We start from the raw sequence: 18,537 nt of genomic DNA on the forward strand, positions 1-18,537 counted from the left end.
GTACTTTTGAGCACATGAATTGATTGTTTTATTTCTAGTTTTGTGTTTCGAAAGTTATCATTCGCACAAATAACACATACATAGATTAAAAATTAGAAATTGAATTACGAGATTGTAGTAGGAAATTTGGAGGAAAAACCATCGTTGTAGTTTGAATAAATTCTGCTCCAGGTAATAAAAATTGACCGGTTTCCTTTGTTTACAAAATTTTCAAAATTTTTACAAAATGAGGATGAATATCAAATTATGCGATGAGCGAATGATAATGATTGATTGATTCCGAGTAATAAGCCAATTTTTTTCCGATTACAACGGAACACGAAAATATATTGAAAATTATAACCCAACTTAATCCAAATGTACTTCGCGTATTATAATGATAATTTTCGATTTCAGTGAAGTAAATTTTGCCCAGTTTTGTCTTTGGAAAAAGTACAGAAAGATCTAATAAGTAGCTCAATTAAGGCTATTAATTTTCCCAATTTACTAGAAAATATGGAATTATAAATTTTCTTCGTAACAGTAAACCAAAAGAAATCCGTTGTATTCCACCAAAAAACGCTGACTTTTTTTATCATGAATATAAGAATAAAGTATAGGTGCACACTAATTTACTTGCCAAGTAAAAGCATGTATTTCATTCATCAAGCGTTTATTTCATAGAAATTTATTCGGGGAATGAGGAATTTTATTCCGAGTGGAAGAATCGAAATAAATACGAGCCGGTTGAGTCTGAATTCACCGCATTGAAAGCCTCGATGTTTTCTAAATCATTTCTTTATCGACTTGTTTTCCTTCACCCCTTGTCACCGTTTTTTTAAAGCTCGCGGATACCTTCACCGACAAAAGCCCTTCAGGCCAGATTCGGTAGTTTTCGAACGGAAATTTTCTACCCTTAGGCCCATCCCACCCTTTTATGTGTCATTCCATGCCCAAAGAGCGGACTTTGTTTACCCAGGAAAAATAGTTTTCGCTTCGCTAGCCAGAGTGAAGAACAGTCCTTTGTCCTTATTTCATGGGATGATGATACGAGGGCTTGCCTTTCCAAAAAGTCTTACGGTCAGAGGCCTGCGCCACATATTTTGGTCGGAACGCAAGGATTCATCGAGTCCAAGCCCCGTTTGGGATTCATCGTAAAAAGCGAAAGGACTCAAAAAATTATCTATCGATCAGTAATTGAACAGAGTCCTTTAAACCCTGCGGAAATAAATAACTTGCCACATCGGAAAGTCGTACCTACTTTTCAGAAGTTCAAAGTTTAAATTTTTAACAAAGCTGTGCGAATTTACGCTACGGTAATATTTACTTTTAAACTTCACATGTTCCTCACCGTCAACGGTTTATATTTAAATACGATATAATTTCATATTTACACGCACGTTAGTTCCGACGCTTGATTCGCCTAATGAGCTGTGTATTCTTGAATTTTGTGATGTGACCCTTTTCAAACGAGTCATTTCTTTTTCTTTTTGCTCATACCAAAAATTATTTTCCTGCAATTTAGAATATCCAGATTATATTGAAGAGCTTGCACTCGTGACTAATAATGCTTAGCTGCTCCACGAAGATAATTTACGGTGACAGTGTAGGAAGTCCTTTTTTTCACGCAATGTATACCCAAGGTCCAGCGGGAAAATGAAAAAACGTTCTTGGTAATCGAAATGCTAATCGGCTAAGCCCCGAGGGTTTTAATAATGAATTAATTAAGGTAAAGAACGAGTCGTAAAGCCCCGTGTTGAAAAGTGGGGGAATACGTTACTGCAGCGAGATATTCCTTTCATTTTTCTCTTTCACCGTGAGAGTCAGAGTAGTTAATCCAAATATGGGTAAAAAGCGTTTCAGCAAATGAGGCGTGAAAAGTTTTCAGCCCGGTGGGAAAGGCGAGAAAATCCTCTCCGAAGGGTATTAAAAGATTTACTCAAGAGATAGGCGACCGAGTCCCAAGTTGGCGCGTTTTTCATCGTTAACTAGCGTTTCCCTCTTCTCTACTTAAGGAAATGGCTAAGTTGGTGGAAAATTCATGGGCAAATAACGATTGACTCAAACTAACGTCTTTTCGTCGAACTATATCCACTTTATTATCGCATGATTTCTTTTTACTGCATATTGTTTCACGTTAGAGTATAAGCTGAGCTTTTCGAAACAAAACAAAACAAAAAAACCATAACTCGTCAAAATCGCTTCGGAATTTCGAGAGATCGAACCCTTCGTTTGTCACTTCCGTGATATCATATCAGAGGCATTTGGGGGTCTTTGCCTTGGCTTTTTTTCCAGGCGATTCTCATCGGTTCGAGTCATCCGATCGCGTCTCCGTTCAGGTCGCGATTTCATCCTTACGTCGACGATCATGAACCCCGAGCTAAGCCTGTTATGCATATTTATAGGTGGAGACAACTTTAGAACGACGTTCGATCCCCTTTCTTGCCTACGGTAACATTACCTCCCAAAAAGGTCCACCTTGGGTGTATTAAAGCTGCGCTACAGGCTGGAAGAGAATGCCTAAGCATTCGGAAGTTTGCCCCGAGAGGACAAGGGTACCTGAGTTTTATGAACGTTTCGATTACGGGAGTCACCGAGTAAATTTACTTAGGTTTTGTTTTTTATATGAATTCACTCTGGGGATTTTCATGCTTTTATCTTGGTACTGCACAGAAAAGGGGTCGATTCAAAATTTTCACCCATTTGACTAGACGTATAATGTTGGAAAAATCCGCATTCCGTCATCACTCGGCGATTGTTTATTACAATAATGTCCGGACGACACGAATCAAGGATTCGTCGAAAGCTCAGTTTCTCGAAATTTTCATACTTGCGCTGATCCGAAATTTTAAACGGTTGTTATCGTGACACGTGAATTCTTTCGAATTGCTTGCTCGAATAGACGACGATGACGACGCAAATGTCTCAACTCGATTCGTGAAATTGATGACAGGTTCAAAACAATCCGGTAATACAAAATCAATACCGACCTTTACCAATCCTCGATATCGCCAGGCGGTTTTCTGATTTGCACAGATTGGCACCGTGTCGTAAGTGGATTTTGACCAGTCGCGAAACCGAACTCGTGAGAAGCATGGCCAACCGGATTCTCGGAATCTGTGTGGGTACGGATAAATCGGTAAACTCGGGTCTCGCTGCTTGCATGTACGAACAGACAGAAACGTGGCTCGCCCTGATAGGTATATCAACTATTCGATTTTCCAAGTTCAGTTCCCTCGACGGCCGGTCTTCGCCATTTGGGGAAGGCCAGAGGCCAGGGGTCAGCGCTCAGAAGAAGGTAACGCCAATTTCGGCTAATTTCGCTTTTGCTTTGCCGAATCCTCTTCGGAGATCGATAAATCCCCTCGCTATTTCGCATCCCCCTTTCGCTTCGTCCGTCTCTTTCTCGCCTCTTTTCCTCGACTCCCGTGGCACTCCGGGGAACAACAGACGAGTGTAGAAATTGATTTGGTCCAATTTATTGAAAGACTCAGTCAACGACTCTGTCACCTCTCGAATTCATTTCGATAGATATATACGATGGATATATATATATATCTTGTATGAGATGAAAAAAAAGAGAAGGAAATGGACTTTGGAAAGGGCATAATATTTTTCCTAGCAGGAGATCTGAATCGAGCGACTTATGCAAAATTTAACAGTAGAATGGAAAAATTTTCGGAAGGTCAGAGAATGATTGAATATTCTTTCAAATATGCATTAAGGATGAGTAGAAAATGTGTATTTGAAAGAAAGGCATGATCTTTATATTATTTCACAAATCCTTAGGCCGAAGAACGTTGATGAATATATTTGAAAATTCGGTTCGATATTCTCACGCAAGAAAAACCTGGATCAAACCTTAAGTGGCGAGGGTTGGAATTTGAAGTTGAGTCGGTACGGAATATCTCATATGCCCTGATATAGTACGTACATCGACAGAATTGACGGATGAAGGGTAGATGGAAAAATAAGGGTTGAAGCGTGTATAGTGTACAGAAGAAAAAAAATCTGGAAATAAGGTGGTTATTCTTAGAGTTCTTTTCGCGAAGAAAAAGTACGAGAGACAAAACGGTGGCGAAAAAATACTACGGGAAACAAAAATGACGAATAAGTCAATCGTCTATGCTAGTATATCCAAGAAATTTGCTTGTCGAATTATCATTTCGTTCGAACTCCGTAACCTATGAAGCAAGAAACAATACGATGAATCACTTGAGTCATAAAATTCATGTTTAGGACCGTGTAAACAATTCAACATACAAAGCGGAGGGGTGAAGCACGCCACGGAAACCTTACACAGCACGCATTGTACTGTGCCTCCTGGTTTTCCGTCTTGATATCAAGTGCCAGGCACGATTCGTATCTTCGCAATTTTACCTTTTCTCACATCTTCCTTTATATTGCCCCCATCTGGGCCATATACCTACGTACCTACGAATAAAAACACATTGCTGAGTTGCGTTTCCGTCGTAAAAATCGAACAATCCGTTCGGCTTGTTCTAAATTTTCCTCTCGTATCGCGCTTCCATTCACTCATTATTATACACACACACACACATAGTTGAAATTGCAAACGAATCATTTGAAAAAATAGTACTTATACTTAGTGCTGAGAAATTGCTTGGTTATAGAAATTATAGCTAGTATTTTTCTTATACAGTAATTATGTTTCTGTTTGTCTTGGACATTTATTGTTTCACCGAGATTTGGAGAATGAATTTTTATATTAATTACTCAAAAGTATCTTCAGCTTTATTTAATTCTTGTTCAAAATTATCCCAAGATGCTTTCTATGCTGCAATATCTTGGCTTTTCGTAGAATAGCAACTCTTGGAAGTGCGTTTACATTTTCCTTTTGCATAGTTTTCATCAATTTTTGCACCAGTCATTTTTAATCTTAATCTTGAATACATTTGCAGCCTAGCATGACAGTTTTAGCAAAATAATGACTGCATATTTGGTAATTCTGGTGCATTTGGAAGCAGAACAGATGAACTCTGCCTATTGCGATGCGCAGCAATTGACGTGTTGTGTATAAGAAAAGTCAGTCTTGATCATCTTGTCAGAATCAAAGAATTTGATTTCAAATACCCAAGTCTGTGAACATTAAATGCTCAGTATACATTATATTTGCATGCACGGTGTCTGAGAACTTTATCTGTTTAGTCTGGGCCAATTATAAAATTCATAGAAAAACGTCATGTTTACTAAACAGTAATTTTCTAAATTTCACACTAAACAGTGTGGTAACGAGTACACGGATATTTTCTACAGCTGATTTGATGCAGCAAAAAGTAATCCGACAGAAAAACATACAAAAACTACAACAAAACTGGGAATTTTCACCATGATCTCGTAAGAGTGAAAGAATAATCAGGTCCTGTTACGGGGAACCGGGTTATTGCGATTTCAATGTGCGCAACGTACTTCAAAACTAAGTAAAAAAGTAATTTACAATTTATAAGGTTAATACAAAAAACAATCACTCATATCTACGAAACAAGTAAGACGTACGATTCGTAACAAATAAAATAATAGCCAAGTGAGCATTTTCCTCCTGCGATTTTTTTTCCTGCTGTAGAAACGCGCCCTTTTTCACCAATTAGACGAATGAATCCTTCGCTAAACGATGATAGTGGTTGTCTGGGGGAAATGTGTAATTTCCGAGCCCTTTGGACCGGTCGTTTGAGCTCGCTGACTCCGTAGCGGTTAGCGAAACGAATGAAGCTATCCGATCCTGACGCCTGACCTCGTAGGTTGATCCTTGCGGTTGACTCAATTCGGTCTTCATATACCTTGCACTTACCGCTTGTTTCCTGTGGCTCGGACCAAATCCGGAGTAGGATCTGTGTCTGGGGAATTTAGCGCCGTCGGAAGAAGGAGGGAAGAAAAAAAATGACAAGAAAAAATTAAGCGCTCACGATGTCGAAGCAGTCTCCTCTTGTTTCAAGCTCCCTTACAATTACGATTAGCAATTGCAAAATATATTTTTGACACATGCATTCCAAAAAGTATTAAAGGGAAAATTAATCTCGATGACAAGTATTCAATTGTGTCATTCACTAATTGTTTCAACGGCGTAGAAGTCAATTTACTCGAATCAACTTTGCAGTCCTTGCAACTTGATTTTATGAAACGTTTTCGAGTATAACGGAATTAGGTATACATGCGTATAATTCTCGTTTTTTGCATATCACGCCATTCTCGAAGTTTTCATCGGATAGCAAACTCTGTTCGCTTTGAAATTATTCAGCCCCGTCGCGGCGTTCGATTGATAACGTGAAATATCGACTTCGTTCAATTTCTTGTATATATATCATTCAAACTTGGGGTTATGCTCGATAAATTTTGTGGCTAATCGAGACGCGTGTAATCAGCTGGCCTGGCTAAATTTATTCAAAGATTCTTACGGCCAATCGGTATAACGTGTATAATAAATCTTGTGCCCAACGGAGCCGATCATTTTATTTTCCAGCTAGTCAATATCGTTTGTGGTCAATCGGGTGGCGTATAAACGGCTCGGCTCTCTCAATTCCGCCAAATCACGGTTATTCAATTTATATTCGCGTTATGAACCACAACGATGAATTTCCCACTGACTTCCGTGAGCCAATTTTCTTTTCGACGAAAAGTAGTCTGCAGCGTTATTTACCCAGAAAAAAGAAAATTCAATCACAACCCAGAATTTAGAATTCTTATAACTGCGACACTTTTGTGTGACGATCATGATTTCTGTTGACGATCGTCTTAAATCTAGCGGAAAACTTTTCCCGTTATAATTTATTTCATATTTACGATCTCTACTGCATCAGAATCAATGAATTACACGGACGATTAGAGGTGTACGTAGGCGTTATCGGTCAAGCTGCGAGGATCTCAATCAAGCGTGTCTCTCTCTCTCGCTCTCTCTTCGTTTCTCGATGGACGATCTCACCCATCACTTTGCTTCTGTCTCCCAGAGGTCGGGGATCTTTGTTAGTTCGGAAATATCTCACCCACCGATCCACATCTGGCTGTGATCGATCATTTCACCTCTCACGCACGTGGCGTCGATGATCTGTCATTATGGAATATCCTGGATCACCTATCTATCATCGTGCCTTATTCGCTCGCTATTCCCAACCACTCGCTGAATACAGCCGAGTTCCCCCGAACTCTGGAAAGTGGCCTGCATTACGCCGACTGGGTAAGGGCTTCAGCTTGAGCAGATTCGTCTCTTTGCGAACCTCCGTCTTTTATCGAAGTCCTCCAACCTGCAACTTTCGGGCTATCTCGATGAGCGAGGATTACTCAGCAGCCGTCAGTCATGATGTAGGCCTGTCAGCTTTGCTTCGACTGTGTAGTAAAAAGATACTAACGGAACGGTCGAGTCTCGGAAGTTGACAAAACTAGTCCTCTTTGACTTCATTAAATGAAATTTTGTTCCACCGAATGTCCACGCGCGAAAATCTTCGCTCTTTTCTTTTCGTTGACGATAAACGAGCCTTCTTCATCCATCTCTATATACTTATATATCTGTACATCGGACCCCAAGTTACAGACCCCAAGCAACATACCATAAAACTGCCCAACAACAGGGTGATAAAGTATCGAACCACCAAGAATTTTTTGCCGGAAACCTTTCGCGTGAATTAATTAATAGCGCACCTTGATGAGTTGGATCAATCGACTCAAAAAGTGGATCACTCTACTTGAGTATTTCTTCTCTTGCGTTATTGGAAAAGCATGCTCTACATACACACTATTATACGCCGTTTCAAAGCTAGAAGGAATTCACCCTCGTGGTATACGCAATCATTGAAAGATCGATGTAAGGCGCGCGACAAGCTTTATCATCGTGCCAGACGTTCTCGTAGTCCAGGCTTATTGCGTGCTCAAATTGAGAATCAGCACATTATCAGCTTTCACGGAAAAATCGCGGTTCTGGAAGGTGTTCACTAAACTTCGGTTTGACCAAGGGCAACTTCAAGTCCCCGTTTGAATGATTCTCGGCCACTGAGCTGATGAGTTTTTATTCGTCGTTCGCACGTCGTCACACTCCATTGCAGCGTTGGTGATCTGCAAACCATCCTGGATCACCCAAATGATTCCACCAGCCGGATCTTGTCCTTTCGGACAGTGAACCACACTCGACGTACTGTCGGCAATAAATGCTTGTTAACGCCAGGCGAAGAGTCGTAACTGTGACGGCTTATCACTTTCATATTTCAATGATATTTTTCCCCTGATTGCCCCGTAACTTTCGCGGCTATTCAACCATTCGATTCATATATCTGTCTCTCCATCGGCCTGAAAGGGTTCATTAGTGGTACCGTTAAGTAAGAAACCGATGCCTTCATCACCCTCGGCTACGCGTCTAGTGGCTAATCTCTGTCACTTCACTCACTCAGTGACACTTCACTCTCTCTGTCTCTCATCACCGTCTAACTCCCTCTCGAATCAGATCTGTCTCTCTTTTCGCACTACAGTCATGACGAGGAGTGTGCTCAATCATTCATGCATCCGAATGGCGGTGCGGAGCGAGCTGAATGCACGCAGAGCCTGGTATGCAAAACTCATTTCATTTTCACGAGAACAGAATTCTTGGCCGACTCCCTCCAATTGAACCTAGAATACTAAAAATCGACGTCGAAATCCTCGTGTCCTTTCTTTTTTCTTAGATGCATCGCGGCAGATTGTTCGGATTCGTTAAATCGGGACATGAGAGAGAATGACAGAATATGTGGGGGAATTTTTGGAATTGAAATCTCAACAATCGATCATTCCGAGAATACTGTCTCCCAGTTTTAAGCTAATCGGTTGAACCGTTTTAACACTTCTCATGAAATAATTCTAGAAGAAAAAATATGCTAATAAAACTCGGTTTACATAATTTTGAATAAAATAATTCCCAGTCGAATTGAGCAATTACTTTTCCAGGTATAAATTCTCAAAATTTGCCCACTTTTCAGCAGTTTACTCGTATGATCACATTCACTGTTCTTTTGTAATACAAAATTATATTGGCAATAAAAGTGGCAATAATAGATCAGAAAACGACTGAATCCATGTTGCGCTTTGTCTTGTTTTGGATCAGTATGAAGACCGGGAGAAGGTACAAGTTTTTTCCAGTCTAGTTTTCATGCTACACAACTTTGGCCGAACTCGGTGGGCACCGGGGAATATACAACGTTATGTTAATTCGAGGCTGTTCATTTTTCGAAGAAGCCCTCTCACACACTGTAATATACTTCTGCCCAGAGTTAGCTCGAAGTCTCAGGAGAGAATAATATCTGTGTAGGTAATTTGCGAGGGTGAATTCTTCCGAGGGTATTATATACATATAAATATAAGAAAGAACGGAATTTAAACAACCCAATTTATATTCAAAATCATTTTGCAATTGGACGTAAGTATTTATAGATGGATGCGAAACGCTGAAGCGAGGGGAAAGAAAATTTGTTTTTGGTACAATTTTAAATAACTTTATTAATTCATCTTTCTAGCGAAACGTTATATCCATCCTGTAAATTAAATTATAAAAAGAATCGTATCGTTTGACGAAAATTCATATTAATGCCAGTTTTCGACTTCTTATAGAAGCACGTTTCGTCCAATTAAATCGCGACGCGACGCGTATCTTCGTTGCGGAGGCTGAAGCGTTGAATGATTTTTTCACGGACATTTTATTTGGCAACGAGAACTATCGGAGTGCCTCTTTCACTCGTGCCGAACGAGCGACCTGAAAATGATCGGCATCTACTGCGCCAGCCAAAATCTAATCTATTGTTGGACAGTATATTCTCTCATCAGTCGTTTCACTGCATCCACTCGTTATTCACAATTAGGCAGTCAGAATAATGAAACCCCGCATGCTTGCCGCCCCCAACTAAATTCACGGGCTCATTCAGCCCAGGCATGGGATTCAACCTACGCACTTGCCTTCGGATTTGGTGTCCTGCTAATTTCCAGAAACCAAGTTGAGCTCTACGACCCTAATTCGGTTCCTGTTAATTATTGATCATAACTAGTATCAAATTGCTGGATACACGTGTCTCGTATACGTTTCCATGTTTCGAAAACGAGATTCGAAGAAATATAGAGTGACCCATTTTAATCAATTAACTTGTTTTGCGGCACAGTACTTTCCACGATGAAAGTGATACTGACGATTCTTGAGACGGCTTGTTACGAATTGCGCGACGAAATCACGGACCTGAAAATGATGGATGCAACACTGGGAAGGGAAATTTAAAATAAATCGAAACTACGTTGAAACTGAAATTACGAAGATAGAATTGAAATAAGAGGATCAATAATCTTCGATATCAAATATTTATTCGTTTACAGGATACTGATGTTTTATCGAATTTCAGATCGATGTCTGGTAAAGAATTAATAAACTCAAAGAACTCGGCGCATGCGTCTATGTTTAGAAAATTATTTAATTTTAGCTCGGTCGTTCAGAAGATATCGATTTTTTTAAATTTTATCCTTATTTCATATTCCAATGTGAAAAATGAGAATAACCGAGGTACATTAACATAAACCAAAGTTTTTCGCATTCCTTAACTTGATCGTAGGTATAGATATGTGACACTTACGTTGTCTGCCGTATAATATGTGTTTTGATCATTCACATTTCGACTGACAGATCGTCCTTATCCAAAATATGTTAAACTCATAAGATACCTGGATCGGTACAAATAAATATGTGAAGAACTCGGGGTAGTCCTTAAAATAGTACATTTGGTAATGAGTGTGGATACGGTTTCGTGACGAGCCACAAAGTTTAAAGCGAGTGCTGTAACACGCGAGTTAAAAAATCCTATCCGAACAAGCTTCGGCCGGTAATTTTTATAGTAAGGTCCTTAAATAATTTTTGATTTATAAAATGATAAGAGACCTTTATTGTAGATCATTTAATTCCCCACAAAAAAATATCTGTGAATTTCCTGTACGACGTACGGTTAGCTAGTTACAAAAATCAGAAGGAGCAAAAACAATTTTTCCCATGTTATTCTTATGGAAAATATAAAAGTGCGATGCGCAACCTCTTAATGTTAATATTCAAAGGAAACTTTTGAACCTGTTTCAAAGAGACAAAAATTCTGTTTTTTTTTTTTTTTTGACACACCCTAGTCCACGTACGAGAGCATAATGTCCTCGAGGACGGAAGTATAAGGAAGATACATTACGTATGTAGATTGTAAGTATAGGGAACAAAAGTCGTGCGTCTGAAGTAACGGGTGGACTATTATTAGCGTTGTAATTCAACCCGGATCCCGCTTCGGGCAGCATTTTTTACCCTAGCCGACAGGGGAATCGGCAATTAACAATCGGGTTGAAATTCATTCGCTTCGCTCCATGGACCAATGTCGCCATATCCATTAATCATTGCGGAGAAATCCCTGGCTGCGTAATTAATTTCTTAGTCCCTCTCTACTTGAACCACAAATTCCACGGTATAATGATTTCTCTGTCATTTTCTTCTTAGCCTTTTTTACTTTCTCGTCTACCGTTCCTCCTTCTTCATTCTTTTATAGCCACCCGAAGTGTCTGGCGATACCTGCGCGAACTTGACGGAAGAACATTATCCTTGTAAATCTTGTACCGTTTCTTTTTCTTTATTGTTGTTTTTAATTATCAAATGATTAACTTCTCCGCTCAAGTCATCCTTCGTTGTAATTGATAAAATTTCACTTCAGTTACCTTCTGGCGGTGAAATTACCCGCATGGAGCAGAAATCGAGCAGGGTTGATTAGACAAAAATCGATACTTTTGATTTATCGTTTTACGAGCTAGTCATACATCGGCTATTTATCAAATCAGTATGTTCGTAAGCTCCGATGATTTCTTTGAAAATGCAAAATAGAAAATACTCGAATTACGGAAAAAGCTACGAATTCTTTACTTCAAATCTCCTCGAAATGGTTAAAAATCCAGCAGATCGGTTCGATTTTACTCCACAATATTTCATTTTCTTCAGGCGAGATTATTTATTTTCTACAAATTTAGTAAAACACATTAAATATTTCATTTTACAACACTTCACTGATATCAATTATAATCAATAAATCGTATAGGTACTGAATTGAGTGCTGAAAAAAAATTGTTTGAGTGACTTTCTGGAAAATCCTGATTGATCTTCTAAATAAAATGAGCCATCATAGATTAAAATCGAATGAACATACGAGGTTTTTAAGAATGTTGAATCGATTGCAAAGAGACCTTCGTTACTGACAAATATAATAACTTTATAAATACGCACTGTGCGACTATTTCGTAATAAAATGAATAAAAACTATTAATTTTTGGTAGACCAACTTCACTAGTATAATTTCTAATTTTTCATCTTCTTCGATTTCTCATATTATTCAATCATGTCGTCGATCGTCCTGATTGACTTGATAAAATAAGAGTCGAGAACTGAAAACTTTAAAGACTCGATTTACTTTTCTGTCATGTTACAAGATACAAATTTCGTGGATAGAACATAATTTCACTGTTTATCAACGCGAACATCTCGCTTAGACAATTAATTCAACTATCCGAGCTGATTCGGTTCTTCTACTTTCTGCGAAATGATTCGCACGTGAAAACAAAGCCTTCGGATACTACGTTGTTACACCGAAAGCTGCGGTACAACGACCCCTTGTCTTCCTAGGCAGAATGCAGGTACGTGGCTTTACTCGGACATGGCATCCTTCTCCGGTAATCGATTCAAGCGAACGGTGGCCGCGCAAGGGTGGCCAAGGATGGCTCGTGGCACCCTCTACGTCCCCTTTCAATGCAGCCCGTTTCGCTTGGCCAGGTGACCCAAGTCCGCCTCGAAAGGCCCGATTGACCCTTGCGAGAGTTTTAAACACGCGAGATTCTATCTCGAGCCGAGAACCAGATTGGCTTATAATTTTCAGGGGATTATTGCGGCGCGAAAGTCGGAATTTCACATGAGTGGATTCGCCATAAGCCCCCGCGAATTTTGCGCGTTGAGATTTTTATTCTACGCGGAGATTAGATTCGGTACTTTATTGATACTTACCGTTTTTGTTTTATTTCATTCGTTCTCTACCTGCTTCGCGAAGTGTCGCCAAGGGTGGATATCAAATATATTCTAATCTAAATCTCACTGGCCCGAGTTTAAATTGTACGAAAATTAAGCTTATGCCCGCGTATTAAAGCTACAATAGATATGTTGCGATAAATGGGAATTGTTGAATATTCATTCGTGAAACAGGTCACTGAGAAGGAGAGAACTCTTTTGTTTCTTTTTTTATTTTGTTACACTCGTGCCCTGCAGCAGCCTATATATACATACGCCTACGCTCTTGGTTTTTTTTTTTCAACCCCTTGAAACTGGGTAAGGGAATAAAAAAAAACAAGGGGAAAAGTAAACCGTTTTAAAAGTAGCGGCGACGCTCGAGGGTCTTCTTTATTTTATTTCTCTATTTCTTTTTCCGCCTTGTTTTTTCTTATTCATTCTTTTCTTTATCTTCACCATTTCAACCGAGGCTGGGCACAGTAATTAAATAAAGGGTTGTATAAAAGGAAAGTGAAAAAATATCTTTATGCTCACTTGCCGTTTGTCTCTTGATAAACAAAAGCAGTTAATTGAGTCGGTACACACACCGAGTATTGTTTTCTCTCGCAAATCGCGTCTTCGCCATTATCTTTTTACTCCCTTTGTATAAACGCGCATCTTCAGGTTTTTCTAAGATAATTGACTTTCAAATAGGGTCGTAATCGTAAATGCTAGAACTTTTATGCCCGCAATTCTTAATTGTGAATTGTAAACGAAAAGGTAATTTAAACCGATAATTATTGCACCTCAAGGTTTCAAAAGTCTTCCGAATCTGTGAAATTGTTGTCCGTATAATATGGATAATTCACGCTCAAGTCGAAAGCGTTTTGAATTTATAATCTCGGATTTGACTTCAAAATTTCACTACCTTTATTCGAATTTATAATTTGATATTGAAAAAGGGCTGTAAAAAATTTTCCGATTCAAACGTGAGATTAGAAATTTAGATCGTTCTTGGTTTCCACGAGAATTAATGTTTTAAGTAGCAAGTTGATACAGGCAAGGAAATAGAAAATAAACGAAAGGTTAGAAAATATAACAAATGACGAAAGTCGGGCCGATGGATTTGCGTCGAAATGGAACGCCCCATACATGATCAGTTGTAGGAAGGGTCTCACGCCGAAGGTCCACGAAATGGGTTGAATCTGAAGAATGGAAGCGTTCGATCTCAGTGTCGCTGAAGTTTCGGTTAGGTTCGGTTCGAATTCAAGGGAGTTAAACCGAAAATTCGACAGTTTCCTCTCGAAGAAGCTCCCGTCGAGGAACTACTCTCACCATATACATATATACACGGAACAGTCAAGCAAGCACGTTCTCGGGCCAATCCGCGGGCTCGTACTCGACCGGCATACAGAGAGAAACCGACAAAGCAAAGAGGGAAAAAGACGTGGAGACAGAGAGAGGAATGGAAATAGAGATGGAATAATCCCGGCTGAAAATCGACTCCGGAATAGTTATGACGCACGCCCGACAAGTTGTACCTACGTAAGGGCTCTGAGGACGGTAAAACTTTTTGTCATAAAGCTTTGAAAGGTTCAACTCAAGTTGACCAAGTTTAAACTAGTTTAGGGAACACGTCACCGAAACTCAAAACTTTTTCGATTAGCATGACAGTTTTTAAACTGACGATAAAGATTATGACAATAAGTGTTTTCTTAGCTGTTTGGATTCTAGATTGAAAATTCGACTAAACAGGGATGAATTCAAACCCTAGTAATTACGAGTCATAATTTCGAGCGAATGAATTGTTTTACCATTTACTATTTCATAACCAAGAAATTGGAAACAGCTTCTCTGCTCTCGATGATTCACAGCTCATTTAATTCGCACGTGGGACATATTTTCTTTTTTCAGAGGCTTAAGAACACACATTTCCGATGATAGAAAATATATTCTACCAAAAACCAATTTCACCGTATAAGTTGATGATTTTTCCGATAAATAAGCTTTTGTAGGTGAGCCTTGTGGTCTTCGAAGTTGTTTTTCTCACTTCAGACCAATTCGTTGAAATTCAGTTGCACTAGTTGAACTTTAACCTCCGATATTTTCGTACTGCAGACGTTCCCCTATCACAAAAGTTAGTAATATCGTACTACACACACACTTAACCTTTGCGCTCGTTACGCTTTTCCCTCCCGTCTACCAACTTCGGGCGTGAACTAATCGTAAGTGCAGCATATTAGCGAATAAGAGGTTCTAACGTAACTCTCTCGTGATGCCGAACATCGTAGACTTGAATGATTTTTCTTCGTGGATACGTGCATGCGTGCATGCAGCGCGGGCGATACAGATGCGTGCAGATTGTGCGCTAATTAGGTGAAAGCACGAAAAGCTGCAGAGCTCGTCACCCTTACTCCTACAACGCGAAACGAATTGGCCTTTAGACCCTCGAGAGAGTTGCGTCCGGGGAATTCGAGCCTCTGCATTCCCCCTTATTCGGTCCGGAATACTTATTGTTAAACCTAGAAACCGCGAGCATCTTCACTCACCTGGAAAGCCGGCATTAGCCAAAACTGAAAGGGTGGTATCGTGTGTGTTAACCAATTATGGAACTCTTTTTGAGGGCCAGCTTGCGCAGCTTGACATTTTACTCTCCTCGAGCGTTCTGAGCTCTAATGTTGATTGGGAGATTCTTAGCATGTCGATCGCACGTTTCGAGCCACCGTTTTCTACCCTCGTGCGAGAATAAACGTAATTTTATATACAACTGGGAAAGCTTCTACCTTGTAGAGGAAGCTTTGACGGAAACCGAATTGGAGTTGAGTCGGGTGTCTATAGGACTCTGCCACATGACCGATAGGTTCCTTGCCGCGTCCTTTGAGGATTGAAACGCGTGAAGGGCTGAGGGACGAAATTGCGTGGAGAAAATATCGGGCTTGTGAGTATTGAAGTTTAAAAAGCACTTGCAGCAACGTGTTTCCAGTTATAATATACGGACCCGTATACTTCTCCATTTCGGTATCTTCATCTTTTCGACGGAACTCGTCTTACCGTGAGAATGATAATATGTCACATGACAGGACCGGGTGGATCCCGATTCGTTTGGAGAACTCAGCTTAAATTAATCGCTAATAATTCGTTGAACGATTGGTTCCTCTGCTTGGATAATTATGAAACCAAATTGCTAGATATTCGTATAGATTTGCGGATTAGTCTCGGATATTCTCTTGAAATATTAACGGCCGTTTCGACCTCTAGGAATTCGGAATGGCTGATACTTAAATCGAGTAGCGATTTTGTCCGGCATCAGGATTGACGGGAAACGGAGAGAGGGAATTGTCACCGAGTACGGATGAGGGTAAGACCGCCATCTCGTAGTGAGACAATAGGATGAATGTGTTATAGATGAAGTTTAACTATATTCTCCCGAAGCATAGCAGAGTGGATAGTAATTGGCCTCTCCCTCTCCACTTTATTATCTCATTACGCTTACGTTCAGTATAGACCATTACTCAAATCTAGCAATTGTCTCGAAGTCTTGAGTATAAATTTAAATCACGCTAACAATGAGAGAGCTTTGCCATTCCGGTAATCACGGGGCCTGAAGCATGCAACGTTTGGGTTGATTTAATGCCAGCAGATACACTTGACGGCCTTTTTTCCCCAAAAAATTGCGTAAAATAAGTTTTTTTAGATTGCCAATAAGATTGAAAGCCGTTGCAACCGAAGGAATGTTTTGAGTCGTTTCATATTTTTAAGCCTTTGGAAATACATCTACACGAATGATTACTCAAATAGCTTCAAATTTGGGCAGAAATTTTATTTTTTCACACGTCATACATTTTGCGTCCAAGATATATTAGAGTAGCGAATGAAAACGTTTCAAATTAGGTACCGGTTAGGTTAGCTTAAATTACTGAAACAATTAGGCAAAATGAAAACGGTGTTAAAGTACTTTGGCTTAATTTCATTGCGGTTAGGTAACGAGTAGGTATCAAATAACTTGACCTCACACTGAAACGTACATCTCGTTAAGATCAAAAGTTGGGTATACCTCGTAATCTCATCTCAAGAGTTAGGTTAATCCTCAGTTACCTCAAGCATGACAAAAAAATACTCTGTAATTGTATCCCGTCTTAATACCATTAATTCGATTCGATTTTATTAATTTCTATTTTCTTATATGGTACATTTTACCACGTGGAGTTGTAATTCCAAATTTGAAAAGTTCCGACAGTGCTGAATTTCGAATTTTTTAGGGGTGAAAGTTGAAGTAAAGAAATGAAACTTTGACGAAAGATCAATGTTTCGAATGGTAAAATCCGAAGCTTAAAATTTCGAAAGTGCAAAGTTCCGAAAGTGCGAAAATGAGAAGATTCAAAAATCTGAAACATTGAAATTCTGAATGCTGAAAGATTTTCAGTCATATGAGTTTGCGGCTTGGTGAAATTTCACCACTTTTATCTTTCTTTGTTTTGGATTTTCGATATTTTTACGTTCGGTTTTATTGATTTTTGACACCCACTCGTTGAGTAAACAACTCTGTGAGAGTATATTGCAATTTTCGGAATTTTACTCCATCGCAACTTTATTTTTCGGAATTTTACTCTATGGAAACTTGACTTTTCGGAACTTTGCTTTATTGTAACTTGAATTTTTGGAATCTTGCATTTCGAAACGTTGAGCCATCGTTTCCGACGATTCAGAACTTTGTTGTTTCGTAAAAGTTTGTTTTTTTTTACTTTTATTTTCGTCACTAAGCTATTCGGAAATTTACACGCTTTCGGGACCTTTCAAATTCGGAACTTCAATCCTGCCCCAATTTTACGTCACGGTTACCTCAATATTTGATCGACCTTCCAATTTGTAAGTTTTGGGAAGAAAACGTCTCATAATTTTCAGGGTCGATAAAGAAGTTAAAGGTCGAGTGTTACGGAATGTCCCTCATTTGTTGGAACCATTTCTATCACGAATGAATTTTAGTGGTCAGTGCTCAGGGGAAAACGGAGTTGTCTCTCATATTCATACCGCAAAATAGGACCGTACCAAAGCGTGGTATCATCTTTTACGGCGGGAGAATGTTCTACTTCACTGATTAACCAGGAGCTTTATCATATCATTAGGTTGACCTCTGACTACTGGAAACTCCTGTTTTCAGAACGCGACGCTCGAGCTTAATGTCGTGTCGTCCGCTTCGCCCCCTTCCTCATTTCGCGTCTCTGTCTCTCTCTCTCTCTCTCTCTCTCTCTTTCTCTCTCTTTCTCTCTCCCTATCTCGAATTGTCGGAATAACCTCTGGTAAGTAACCGAAGCATGATTATGCTTGACGATTCGTTCGCGTGCAAGAACGAACCGAATTAGCCACAGTTGTACGGTGTAACACCGACTTAATCAGGAATCAGGAAACTCGTGTTGAAATGATCGAGCCTTGCTGTATGTTGCCAAATTACTCAAGAGCCAAACCGTACTTTACTGGCCACTTCTTCCTAATATTTTATCCGACTAATGCAGGGTGCGTGAGGGACGATTTTTCGTTCCTTAAGAAATAGCCGGAGA

The 18,537-nt window shown here is 39.5% G+C and overlaps 1 protein-coding gene across 5 annotated transcripts in view; it reads left to right on the forward strand.

Annotated features, from left to right (window-relative positions):
* The window catches only part of LOC124174396 (octopamine receptor Oamb), a 112,926-nt gene that overhangs the window by 34,714 nt on the left and 59,675 nt on the right, over positions 1 to 18,537 (forward strand). The window lies entirely within an intron of this gene.

Source organism: Neodiprion fabricii, chromosome 1, assembly GCF_021155785.1.
Source record: "Neodiprion fabricii isolate iyNeoFabr1 chromosome 1, iyNeoFabr1.1, whole genome shotgun sequence".
NCBI lineage: Eukaryota > Metazoa > Arthropoda > Insecta > Hymenoptera > Diprionidae > Neodiprion > Neodiprion fabricii.